At 35.5% G+C, this 13,894-nt stretch overlaps 1 long non-coding RNA gene across 1 annotated transcript; it reads right to left on the bottom strand.

Annotated features, from left to right (window-relative positions):
• Positions 1-347: 347 nt before the first annotated feature.
• On the bottom strand, positions 348-2,973 carry LOC145794873 (uncharacterized). Its single transcript, XR_014334833.1, has 3 exons — positions 2,641-2,973; positions 1,059-1,214; positions 348-486 (listed from the first exon to the last, which is right to left on the bottom strand). It is a non-coding gene; the product is annotated as an uncharacterized LOC145794873 (long non-coding RNA).
• Between the last annotated feature and the right edge of the window lie 10,921 nt (positions 2,974-13,894).

Genomic DNA, 13,894 nt, shown 5'->3' on the forward strand with positions numbered 1-13,894 from the left:
AGGTTCCTGAAACAGAGTTGTACAAAGACAGCTAAATAACTAGAAACCTCCAACAAGTTATTCAGAACTATGTCAATGAACTACTAATAGGGATCAATGCACTAAAAGCAGTTAAATAAACACTCAAATGAAAATGAACCATGAGAATAAATAGTCAATCTAGTAATATGTGATTACCACAATTTAGTATTGTGAAGTACCAAAAATCTCTATGCAATTCCTATCAAAAGAAAATCTGCTTACTAGCAAATAAACCTAACACAATCCATTCTGTTGACCAACAAGGATTAATAGCCAATTGTACTTTAAGTATACCTCAATATACTGTAGGCCACAATTCATCACAGAAGAAGAACCAAATAGAACTGTTTCTTCATAGGTCCTTTTCCGATTTGCATCAGCACGGAGGTTAATCTGGTGGCCAACCTTCTTTCTAACTTCTTGTATAACCATGGCATCTTCAACGGGATCTGGCCGACGTGCTACCTGTTATTGGAAGAACCATTACTAAGCCAACTAGTATTTGAGATAATTTGTAATTTAAAAACCTTCAGTGAACTAATAGTTTTCCAGAAATAAGAGCCCAAATTACCAAGTTGCTTTAGGAAATTTCATCTAGAACAAAGTAATCTAGAAACAATATAATTTGGGAAAGATTTCTAGCTTTTAGCTTCATTGCAGTGAAACCTTCTCCAACAAGTACAGCAGCAATATCAACAACATCCTTAGGAGTCCCATTGGAGTCAATAAGAGCACAAATCTAAACAATAGATGACCTTTCAGATAACTCTTCTTGTGTAGCTGTCTCACGATGGAGTACATTCAATAAACTGGAACCTTCACTTGCTGCTATAGCATTAAGGATTGCCATTTCCAAACCACATTTGACACTTGGAAAGATTGAGCCTGGCTATATAACAAGGAAAGAGCTTAAACTTTTATCCATACAAAGTTGAGAAGACAAGTAGCGAAATTCTTTACCCAATGTCTTTCGTTGGTTATTATACTACCTAGAAATATTAATATTGCATTTGTAGAATGAAGGTGCATAGACATACCAAGATTCCTAAACTGTTCCATATCCAAGAAGAAAATGAGCCCTTTAAAAGAGGAAGCAAGTAACTAATCTTTGCTGCTTGTACGGCATGAATAAGAAACTGAAGTTGCTTTTCAACGTCAATTAGGCTTTCTTCATGGATCTCCAGAGGTGCAACCTGTTTAAAATAATATTTTGTGAGAAATGGTAAGGGAAGAAATTTTATTTTCAAAATAGAAAAGAAAAGAAATTTAGTAGAATGAAAAAGAACACAAAGAAGGGTTGTGATTATCAAATAATATGTTTGACATGTGTTGTACCATTAGGGAAATTTTTACAACAACGTACATATGTTCCTGTCTTCCTTGCAGAAAAGGAGGACTCCAAAAGTTTTGCCTTCAATTATCACAATTTTGCAGTGAAACCAGTAATTATTAGATCCATATCTTTCTCATGTAACTGAGGGAATTAGAGTATCTAAAGGGCTACTGCCTACATGCATCTCTCAACTCAAAAACTGAATCATTTTATGAATTATGATGTTGCAAATCCACATCAGTAAGTAAAATTAAGTCACCCCAACTAATTATAGTTGTTTTATTAGAAAAACAGAGCCATTGGTAGGTGTAAACTATACAAAGAACCCATACATATCAACCACCGTACTAAAGTCACCTTGCAATAAATCAGAGATTGAACCACAGTAATAAATTACTACCACCACAAATCTATTTTGTTATTAGTATTATTTATTTATTTTTAAGGTCTCATGCATCTTGAATCCAGCATCAGTGTTGCAATCTAGCAACTATGTTTATTTTTCAATTCCATCTTCATAATTAGGATTTGCAATTTAACTTGGAACTCAAGATTGAGTATTTCTTTCTCTTTATTCATCAGATTAAAACATCTGACCGTTTCCATTCAATAGGTCTCCAGGTACTCAAACATTTTCATGCAATTGATACGTCACTTACAAGATGGTGATCCTTTCTTTTAATGAATTATTTGAAAATCACTTTGTTGCATCACACAAACACTGCAGTCACCAATAGATTCTTGTCACTATATTTTCTCACACCTTTCTTTGTGTACTTCCTCATTACCAATAATAATTAACTATAGTATTTTAATTTTCTGGTTTCTTGCACATAGCCAAATCATTGAAACTGATGTGCTTGTAGTCCAGAAATCATGTGCATAAAATGGTTCCATAATGCAAGCTCACTCGCAAGTTGATCTCTTACAGACATCAAATTTGAGTGTTGCTCTTGAGATATTAAGTCAATCTATGCAGAAAAACCATTAAAGATGCATCAAATTAGTTACATATGTTGAGTCAAATTAGTGATAACAACATATTTTTAATGGATACTAACGGCAAGGGAGGTCCCTACCTACTTTCCAAACAATTCCAAAAAAGGGGGTTCCAAGCATCTTATTCCAAAACCTCAGGTGAGGAAGTGTAATTTATCTACAACTTATATGCCATCGATTACTGGAATCAGGTCTAATAGCATTTCTGCATGCCTATTTTAAGGAATTTTTATTTTCAAAGATGTGAACATGCCAAATTCAAGATCATAGTAGCAGATAAAAGCAACCTCTTACACTACGGATCTTCTCAATAAATTGCTCACTAGTAATACCCGAACCAGATACACTGAATGGACCCCGTACCCTACTAATGCTTCCGGAGGCTCTGATTATGACAATTTGATCTTTACCACCTGATAAACCAAGGGTCCATTTCCTAACTCTAGAGCATTTCCTATAGTTGAAATGAAATAAATTCTTGTAAGCTCATGTCAGCACCTTGCAATGTCAATCAGGTTACATCAGTTCAACAATAGGACAAAGAAATTTAATTGTAGCACAAATGTTTAGATAAGCATATTACAAGGTGATATAACATCAAAACTATGAAGAATACCTAAGAAAATTCAAAACTTAGCAATTTTTGTATATGTTGAAAAAGGTATTGATGCTCATAAATCACAATAAAAATTATCAAGAATTGAAATATAAATATGGCCTCAATGAACAACAATTGAAATATAAGAAGTAGATAAAAAGAGTAAACACAATGATCGAAGAGAAGAAGAGAGTGCGAACAGAGCGATTCTATGCTAGAAATTGAAACTAAATGACATGAAATCGTGAAAAACAGAAATTGCAAAGAACAGAATTCCAAATAATATTGAAGGCGTCGATCATAAGAAGAAATCGCAAAGAACATAAATTGAAGAACAGAAATCGCGAAGGGCAGATGAATGCATCGATCCAAACCCTAGCAAATGTATATACAGAAAGTATGCGAGAGAGATCAAGAGATATTGACAGATCGAGAGAGAGAGAGAGAGAGAGAGAGAGAGAGAGAGAGATTCATACCGTTGTTCTTCAGACGACAATGGGCGAGCGAGAGAAAGAGAACGATGTCAAGAGTTTGAGCAAGCCAGTGCCAGACTAGGGCAAATATAAATAAAAGAAGGGGGATTTGGTGATAACCCCTCACTATCTAATTTGTCTTTCAAAATGACAAGAATTATATAAGTACTTTCAAAATCCCTTAATATTTTAAAACTTATTTCTTTTACTATATTACCCTCATATCTATCACCTCTCATATTAAGCCATCTTCACTATGTATTTCAGAGTAAAATGTTACACTCTGAAACTAAAGTAAAATTTTACTCTGTATAAAAGTAAAATTTTACTCTGAATAAGAGTAAAATTTTACACTCTGAAACTAAAAGTAAAATTTTACTCTGTATAAAAGTAAAATTTTACTCTGAATAAGAGTAAAATGTTACACTCTGAAACTAAAGTAAAATTTTACTCTATATAAAAGTAAAATTTTACTCTGAAAAACAAGTAAACTGTGAGACTCTGAAATTAAAAGTAAAATTTTACTCTGTATAAAAGTAAAATTTTACTCTGATTATGTCAAATGAAAAAAACAGAGCAATAGAACCAGAGTAAAATTTTACTCTGGTTTTATCAAATGAAATTAGATCATTCATAACCACTGTTCTTCTGTTTCTTCACAGTTACTTGCCACTTTCGTATCACCTCTTTGGCTTCTCTGTTATCTATTACATATACACAATCCATATTGCTCACTCACGACACAAAAATTTATCAAAATTAAAAACAATTTTACAACAAAAAGTTGAGAGAACATAGTAACAACTCATCAATAGATCAATTTAAGAACTTAACAATACTATCCAAATGAAAAATCTCTTTCTCTCTCTCTCTCACACACACACACACAAACACACACATATATATATATATATGAAAAATCTGAAGAACTGTGTTCAAATATGAAAATTTTGAACAGTCGCGCGATTCGTCTCTGTACTCTTTCACAATTCGAATTCTTTGTCGAAAACTTGATCTAACAGGTCTCTCTTCTACTAAAAAATCATTTAAATCTCCGATCTTAAAGACTCAAAACACATATATATATATATATATATGTATCAGTGCGATTTGCAGGAAATGTGTTTGATCAACGGTTGCTGATGAGGGATTCGCCGATTCTACAACGGTTCACGTAGGTCGATCTCGGGAGATTAGAGATCAGACTCGTTCATGGTGCACAGATTTGAGTTGAAACCCAATGTCGAAAGAGGGAAGAGAAGCTTGCGGAGGCTTTGGAGGATGATGAAGTCATGGAGAGGTAACGGTCAAGGACGGAGTCGACGGAGGGGTTGCCCAAGGCGAAGGTGTTGCCAGCGTTAGAGAAGGTGATGACGGCGACTTCGATGCCGCACAAGTTGCAGAGCTCGCCGGTCTTCTTGAAGAGGCCATCTGTGGAAAGGAAGAGAGTGGGTATAATAGTCATATAAAATATTAAAATAATAAATTTGTCCTTTATGCAAGACTTTATAATTATGAGGGGGTTTAGAAAGTATAATTTTTTTCTTAGTCCTTTTAACAATGAAAGGAAGGTAAATGGGGTTTATAGCCAAATTTCCCATAAAAGAAAATAGGGAAAATAAAAACCTTGAAAAATGTTATCATATTTTTTGCTATGGTTAAATAGATGGTCGCAAAAAAATAGACGCAAAAAGTCAATTTTCTAGTAGTGATATTTGCAGTGAAGTCTTGATTTTATATTTATATATATGTACAAATTTGTGTCTTATATGTATATATATGTATAATGTGTGTTCTATGGTTGCCTCTTGATTTGCAGTGAAGTATTGATCAAATTTTTTTTTAAAGTTTGTCTGCTTTGGTCCTATTTCTCCCTTTGTAATGTGTTCATCATAGTTCTTGTTTTGGCAAAGAAATCCGAAGACTAGAGCAAACACAACCATCAAAGAGAGTAGTCTGGTTTGATTTCTTGCAAAATTTGTACATACATGAAAATTTTATACAAAAATATACAAACTCAGAAAGGTTTCTATCAAATTTTCCTTGAAAGTGTGTATATGGTGGCAACAATACTACATTGGAATGAATTGATTCAGGCGTAGAGGAGGTTCATCTTTGTGGTCATCAACGTTTAAAAGGTGAGTTACACTAATGGTTTTTATAGTTTGGGACCTGTGTCACTTTATTCCATAATTTTTCAATTGCGACACATTTAATTTTAAATTTTGAATCTTGTTTCAAATAAAGACAATTGAAGATACCATTGCTTAATTTCAAAGGCAAAATCGTCAATTTGATCAAATATAAACTAATTTGATAAAAATAAATGTCAAAAAAATATTTTTAAATTTTTAAAAATTATTTCTACCCACTAAATTTTACACATTTATTTATTTATTTATTTTACCAAATTAATTTTTATTATGTGTTTGGATGATGATTATATAGTGGGTAGTTGTTTTTATTTTCATTAAATTAGTTTCTATTTTTTCAAAAGTCAAATGTGGCAACAACTTTGATATCATTATTAAACCAATTCATTAAATCAAAAAATCTAAAACTAAAAATATTTTATAGGGAAATTTGGCTATAAACCCCCTTTACCTTCCTTTCATTGTTAAAAGAACTAAGAAAAAAATTATACTTTCTAAACCCCCTCATAATTATAAAGTCTTGCATAAAGGACAAATTTATTATTTTAATATTTTATATGACTATTATACCCACTCTCTTTCCCACTCTCTTCCTTTCCATAGATGGCCTCTTCAAGAAGACCGGCGAGCTCTGCAACTTGTGCGGCATCGAAGCCGCCATCATCACCTTCTCCAACGCCGGCAACACCTTCGCCTTGGGCAACCCCTCCGTCGACTCCGTCCTCGACCGTTACCTCTCCATGACTTCATCATCCTCCAGAGCCTCCGCAAGCTTCTCTTCCCTCTTTCGACATTGGGTTTCAACTCAAATCTGTGCACCATGAACGATTCTGATCTCTAATCTCCCGAGATCGACCTACGTGAACTGTTGTAGAATCGGCGAATCCCTCATCAGCAACCGTTGATCAAACACAGTTCCTGCAAATCGCACTGATACATATATATATATATATATGTGTGTGTGTGTGTGTGTGTGTGTGTGTGTGTTTTGAGTCTTTAAGATCGGAGATTTGAATGATTTTTTAGTAGAAGAGAGACCTGTTAGATCAAGTTTTCGACAAAGAATTCGAATTGTGAAAGAGTACAGAGAGGAATCGCGCGACTGTTCAAAATTTTCATATTTGAACACAGTTCTTCAGATTTTTCATATATATATATGTGTGTGTTTGTGTGTGTGTGAGAGAGAGAGAGAGAGAAAGAGATTTTTCATTTGGATAGTGTTGTTAAGTTCTTAAATTGATCTATTGATGAGTTGTTACTATATTCTCTCAACTTTTTGTTGTAAAATTGTTTTTAATTTTGATAAATTTTTGTGTCGTGAGTGAGCAATATGGATTGTGTATATGTAATAGATAACAGAGAAGCCAAAGAGGTGATACAAAAGAGGCAAGTAACTGTGAAGAAACAGAAGAACAGTGGTTATGAATGATCTAATTTCATTTGATAAAATCAGAGTAAAATTTTACTCTGGTTCTATTGCTCTGTTTTTTTCATTTGACAGAACCAGAGTAAAATTTTACTTTTAGTTTCAGAGTCTCACAGTTTACTTGTTTTTCAGAGTAAAATTTTACTTTTATACAGAGTAAAATTTTACTTTAGTTTCAGAGTGTAACATTTTACTCTTATTCAGAGTAAAATTTTACTTTTATACAGAGTAAAATTTTACTCTGAAATGCACAGTGAAGATGGCTTAATAGGAGAGCTGATAGATATGAGGGTAATATAGTAAAAGAAATAAGTTTTAAAATATTAGGGGGTTTTGAAAGCACTTATATAATTCTTGTCCTTTTGAAAGACAAATTAGATAGTGAGGGGGCTATCACCAAATCCCCCTATTTTATATATTAAATATATCGATTACATATTAAAATCATAACAATCACCCATTACATACGTAATAAAATTAATTTGGTAAAAAAATTTTAAAAAATCTAAAAAATTTATCAATTTTACATAATTTTATCTTTAGTGTGTAGAAATAATTTTTAAAAATTTTAAAATATTTTTTTGACATTTATTTTGTCAAATTAGTTTATATTTTATCAAATTAACGATTTTGTCCTTGAAATTAAGTAATATTATCTTCAATTGTCGTTATTTGGAACAAGATTCAAAATTTAAGATCAAATGTGTCCCAATTAAAAAGTTAAAAACCAAAGTAACACGAGTCCCCAACTATAGGGACTGTTAGTGTAATTCATCCATGTGTAAAGGGCACTTCTCATTAACATCATCACCATTTCCTTCCTTTTTCTTTATTCCTTATAATTATTCGAATCTTCCGAGTTCTTGATGGTTTCTTTTGTATTGATTTGATGATCTATAGTCACCTTCTTGTTGTTTAGATTTCTCTCTTTTTTTTGAAATAGATCTTCTTTTCTTTTTTTTAAAAAAAAAAAATCTTTTATTTATTGAAGAAGAAATAGATTGCAAATTGAATAGATAATAGGATAGATTTGTTTGAACAGATAAAAAATGAATAGATAGAAAATTTCAACAGATAAAAAATTTGAACAACTAAAAATTTTAACAAATAAAAATTTTATAAAAAAAATTAATAGATAAAAAATTTCAACAGATAAAAAATAATTTCAACAAAGAGTCAACAAAGAGTCAAACAAATAAAAAAAAGGCAAGGGATAAAATCGAAAACAAAATGTTCTCCAGAATATCTCACCAAATGATTTTACAAAACATAAACTTCTCATCAATAGAAAATATTTCTTAAATCTAATGTCTTATATCCTTTTTATATTAGATTTATCACCAATTAAACTTATATTAAATAGTATATCTAAAAACAAAAACATTATTTAAAAGAGTAAATTACATTTACCTCTCCTGAGATTTCTAACAAATACAAGGACCTTCTCTATGGTTTGAATAATTACAGTAATCTCCCCTACTGTCACGACCCAAACCCGGCCCTATGGGTTTAGCACCGTAACCGGCTAGTAATCCGAGATTACCGAAGGCCTGCAGAACAGTAGTACAGTAAAACAGAGTATAGGGCCTGGCGGAAGCCAAAACAGTAAATAAACAATGCCCAATGAGCTGTGACAGTCTGTATGCAAAAAGACTTTCATACATATATACATAATCAGTACAGAACAGTATGCACAAAATGTACAATCATTCAGACTAGGGACTCAACCCTTTACATAACAGTGCAGTAAACATTCAGTCTATACAGAACAGTAAGACAGTACAGAAGGGGGAGTCCTAAAACACCCCTAAGCCTTAGCAGGATAGGCTCGGAACCTCGCAGTGAGGCACATAGGCTGGCTTGACAAAACTGGAGTAACCTTGACGCTCCTAGCCGCGGTCTGGTGCCTGAACACCTACATATATATAAGAGCAGTGAGCTAAAGCCCAGTGAATAACATAATGCGTAAAGAGGTTAAGAATGAATGTCCTTACAGTAATGAAAACAGTTCATTAAATCAGTATTTCAGTCGTTCAGTCAGTACAGTCATATGTGGTACATCCATTAGCATAACAGTACAGTAAACAGTAGGTCTTAAAAGACCGAACAGTAATGATGGCCATCAGTCAGTAAACAGTAGTGGTTCCAACAAGGGAACCGACAGAGATCTCCGTAACAGTAACAGTAAACAGTAGGTGCTAAGGATGCCACAATACAGTTCAGAACATAGGACATACATTCATTCAATTAACAGTAGTCAGTTCAGAAAGCAGTACAGTTCAGTTGTTCAGAAAACAATCATTTGTGAACATATCTTTACACAATCGTTACTCACAGAGTTCTGGGCTACAGTATGCTAGAGCGTGTCTCCCCAGTCACCAGCCCTACACAATTAACAGATTGAACACACTAAGCTACACAGTTGGGGAAAGATAATAACTTAACCCCTAGTTTGCCTCGGTGTGTTCTACATCTATATCCTCAACAAGATGTCTTAAACTAGGTCTAAGAATGCCTAGAATGGGATGAGGATGCAAAGATGTGACCAGAAAACAGTTTCAGAATTTTCAGAAAAACAGAGTCCCGCTCGAGCGCAAGTTTACCCGCTCGAGTGGATATGCAACAAAGGTACACGCTCGAGCGTCAACTCTCCCGCTCGAGCGTACGGGCGCTCGACGCCCGCTCGATCGTGAGACACATGCCTCCGCTCGAGCTCCCAATCCTCCGCTCGAGCGGACTGTAAAACAGTGCAGAGAAATACTGGATGCTCGGATTCCACGCTCGAGCGCCAATTCCCCGCTCGAGCGGAAGTGCAAAATCTGGGAATTCCAGATTGCACCTCCAAGCCAAAACCAGGTTCAAATGCATCAAAACCAATCCTCTTGGGCCCATTTTTCTGGAAAACCTTTATAAACACATAGAATAACATGGTTCAAAGCTCAATTTGTGAAATCAAAGCCCAAGGGTGTTTAATTCAAACCCAATTTCAAACCATTTTCAAGAACAGGATGAACATGCAAACATGCATGAATTTTAAACAACTCAAAGCTCAATTTGATGCTCTAAGGAGCCAATTGATCCAAAAACAAGATGAAAACATGGACCATCACAAAATCATGGACATGCATGTAACAATTTGCCATGAACTCAACTCACAACTCAACAATTCAAACATCCATGCATGGATTATGCTCTATATTAACATGTATGAACTAAAACATGACTTAGCTCTACAATTTAACATGGACCATGCAAGAATTAGCTCAAACACAAGAATGAGAAGATGAAATCCTTACCTAAGTCTTGGAATTAGAAGACTAGGAGCTCAAATATGTAATCTATACTTCAATCCTCTCAATCCAAGCAAGATCAAGCAAAAAAGATGAAGACACTCTCACTCCCTCTCTCAAGTCGGTGGTATGCTCAAAGTGAGCTGAACAAAAATGTTATGTGATCAAGTGTAATGAAGCTCACAATGAATCAAGTAGTGGCCACTAAGGCTAGTTTGGTAAATAAGGCCAACTTAAGCAATTGATCAATATTTAATCTAATTTAGTCATACCTAATCAGTTTTCAGATAAATACACTATAAAATCACATTAATTCTAAGGATCATAGAACACCAATCAATTTCCGGTTCGGCCGCCGATAAGGCCTTCAATTAGCAGTTTAAACATAAAACGTGAACAAATCAAATAATCAATCAAACAGATAGAATACAAATTAACACACACACTCAGTCAATTCAATTCTAGTTTTCAGTCAGTCAGTTCAATTCAGTACTTTAATCAGCTCATTTATCAGTCGTGATCAGTTCAGTTTAACGGTAATCAGTGTTTATCAGTAAGCAGTGGTGAGGGTTATTACAGTCTCCCCTCCTTATAAAGAGTTTAGTCCTCTAAACTCGAGTTACCTTCATTCTGGAAGAAAACAGGATGCAATGGAAACAGTTCAGGATATCTTTTAGCCATGTCCTCTTCCCTTTCCCAAGTGGCATACACGCCACCGTGGTTCTGCCAGTCAACTTTTACCAGCGGGATTTCTTTGTTTCTCAGTTTCTTGATCCGTCTGTTTACAATCTGTATAGGCTGTTCCTCATAAGTGTAGTCATCACTCAACACTACACGAGTAGGCTCTATCACATGAAAAGGATCCCGGAGGTAATCTCTCAACATGGAAATGTGGAAGACATTATGCATATGTTCCATTTCAGGAGGAAGCGCAACTTGATACGCCACCGGATTGATTTTCTCAATAATCTCGTATGGTCCGACGTATCTCGGTGCTAACTTGCCTTTGACTCCAAAGTGAGTCTGGCCTTTCATCGGTGTCACTTTCACAAATACGTGATCACCCACTTCATACTCTCTGTCTCGTCTTCTAACATCAGCATAACTCTTCTGTCTGCTCTGTGCAGTTTTCAATCTCTGTTGTATCAGTTTCACTTTCTCAGTTGTTTCATATACAATCTCGGGCCCAAGCAAAGGCCCGTCTCCAACTTCTGCCCAGCAAATCGGAGATCTACATTTTCTGCCATACAATGCCTCGAAAGACGCCATGCCAATACTCGAGTGATAGCTATTGTTGTAAGCAAATTCAGCCAATGGCAAATGGCTTTCCCAGTTTCCCTGAAAATCAAGGACACACATTCTCAGTAAATCCTCTAGAGTCTGGATGGTCCTTTCTGACTGGCCATCTGTCTGAGGATGATAGGCACTACTCAGTCTCAGTTCAGTACCCAGTGCAGTCTGTAGGCTTTGCCAAAATCTCGATGTAAACTTCGAATCCCTGTCAGAAACAATGGACACAGGCACTCCATGCAGTCTAACAATTTCGTCAATATAGAGTATAGCCAATTTGTCCTCATTATAAATTGTCTTAACAGGTAAGAAGTGAGCAGATTTAGTCAGTCTATCAACAATAACCCAAATCGAGTCCATACCTTTACTGGAGCGAGGCAACCCAATGATAAAATCCATAGTAATATGTTCCCATTTCCACTCCGGTATCGGTAAGGGCTGCAATAAGCCTGCGGGTCGTTGATGTTCGGCTTTAACTTGTTGGCAATGAAGACATTTCGATACAAATTCAGCGATTTCTTTCCTCATTCCCGGCCACCAGAAATTCAATTTCAGGTCTTGGTACATTTTCGTATTCCCTGGATGGATAGAAAATTTTGAGTTGTGGCCCTCTTGCAGAACTCTTCTTTTCAGTTCAGTATAGTTCGGTACACACAGTCTTTCTTGAAATTTCAGTACATTATTCTCAAATTTGAATCCCGATCTCGGTTTAGATTCTCTTTCTTCGATGATCTTCTTCAAGAAGTCATCCAGTTGCTGTTTCTCTTTAATTTCTTCAATCAGTGCCGGTTGAGCAGAAATAGCAGCTAAGGTTCCACCTTATTCTCGCAAAACAATTTCAATTTCAGATTTTTCAAGGTCACAAAGCAGCTCTTTCTGTCCAGTGAGTAAACAGGTTAAGTTTCCAATTGATTTCCGACTCAATGCATCGGCAACGGTATTGGCTTTTCCCGGGTGGTACAAAATCTGTAGGTTATAATCTTTAATCAGTTCTAGCCATCTCCGCTGTCTCATGTTCAGTTCTTTCTGTGTGAAGAAATATTTCAAGCTCTTGTGGTCGGTATATACTTCACATGTCACCCCGTACAGATAGTGACGCCAGATTTTCAGTGCAAATACTACTGCAGCAAGTTCCAGATCATGGGTCGGGTAGTTTTTTTCATGCGGTCTCAGTTGTCGGGAAGCATAGGCAATTACTCTCCCATTCTGCATTAAAACACATCCCAAACCCTTATGAGAAGCATCACTAAACACAGTATAACCATCCGTACCTGAAGGAAAGGTCAGAACAGGTGCAGTCACTAGTCGAGTTTTCAACTCCTGGAAAACAGATTCTCTTTGGTCAATCCAGTCAAATGATATCCCCTTCTGAGTCAGTTGAGTCAATGGTAAAGCAATTTTGGAGAAATCTCTGACAAATCTTCTGTAATATCCAGCCAAACCCAAAAAGTTTCGGACTTCAGTCACGTTGGTTGGTCTAGGCCAGTTCACTACAGCTTTGATTCTCTGCGGATCAACAGAAATTCCATCTTTGCTAACAACATGCCCCAAGAACATAACATGGTCAAGCCAGAATTCACATTTAGACAGTTTAGCATACAGTTTTTGTTCTCTTAAGGTTTGTAAGGCAAGTCTCAGATGATGTTCATGTTCTTCTATACTTTTGGAGTAAATCAGTATATCATCAATAAATACAACAATAAAGTCATCAAGGTACGGTTTAAAGATTCTGTTCATTAAGTCCATAAATGCAGCTAGTGCGTTCGTAACTCCGAAAGGCATAACTAAAAATTTGTAATGTCCATACCTCGTTCTAAAAGCAGTTTTATCAATGTCATCTGATTTAACTTTCAACTGATGGTATCCGGATTTGAGATCAATCTTCAAAAATACTTTAGCACCCTGTAACTGATCAAACAGGTCATCAATACACGGTAACGGGTATTTATTCTTTACAGTTACCTTATTCAGTTCACGGTAGTCAATGCACAGTCTCAGTGAGCCGTCTTTCTTCTTTACAAACAAAACAGGCGCACCCCATGGTGAGGTACTGGGTCTAATGAACTTTTTGTCTAACAGTTCTTGCAGTTGCACTTTCAGTTCTTTCAGTTCAGTTGGAGCCATTCGGTACGGAGCTTTAGAAACTGGCTGTGTTCCGGGAACCACATCAACAGCAAACTCAATCTCCCTGTCAATCAAATCTCCTGGAAGATTATCTGGAAAAACGTCTGGGAATTCTCTGACTATAGGAATACAGTTCACATTAGCATTATCATCAGTAGATACAGTCAGTACAGAACACAGATACCCT

The sequence above is a fragment of the Camellia sinensis genome, chromosome 7 (assembly GCF_055761805.1).
Source record: "Camellia sinensis isolate YWXY chromosome 7, ASM5576180v1, whole genome shotgun sequence".
Taxonomy (NCBI): domain Eukaryota; kingdom Viridiplantae; phylum Streptophyta; class Magnoliopsida; order Ericales; family Theaceae; genus Camellia; species Camellia sinensis.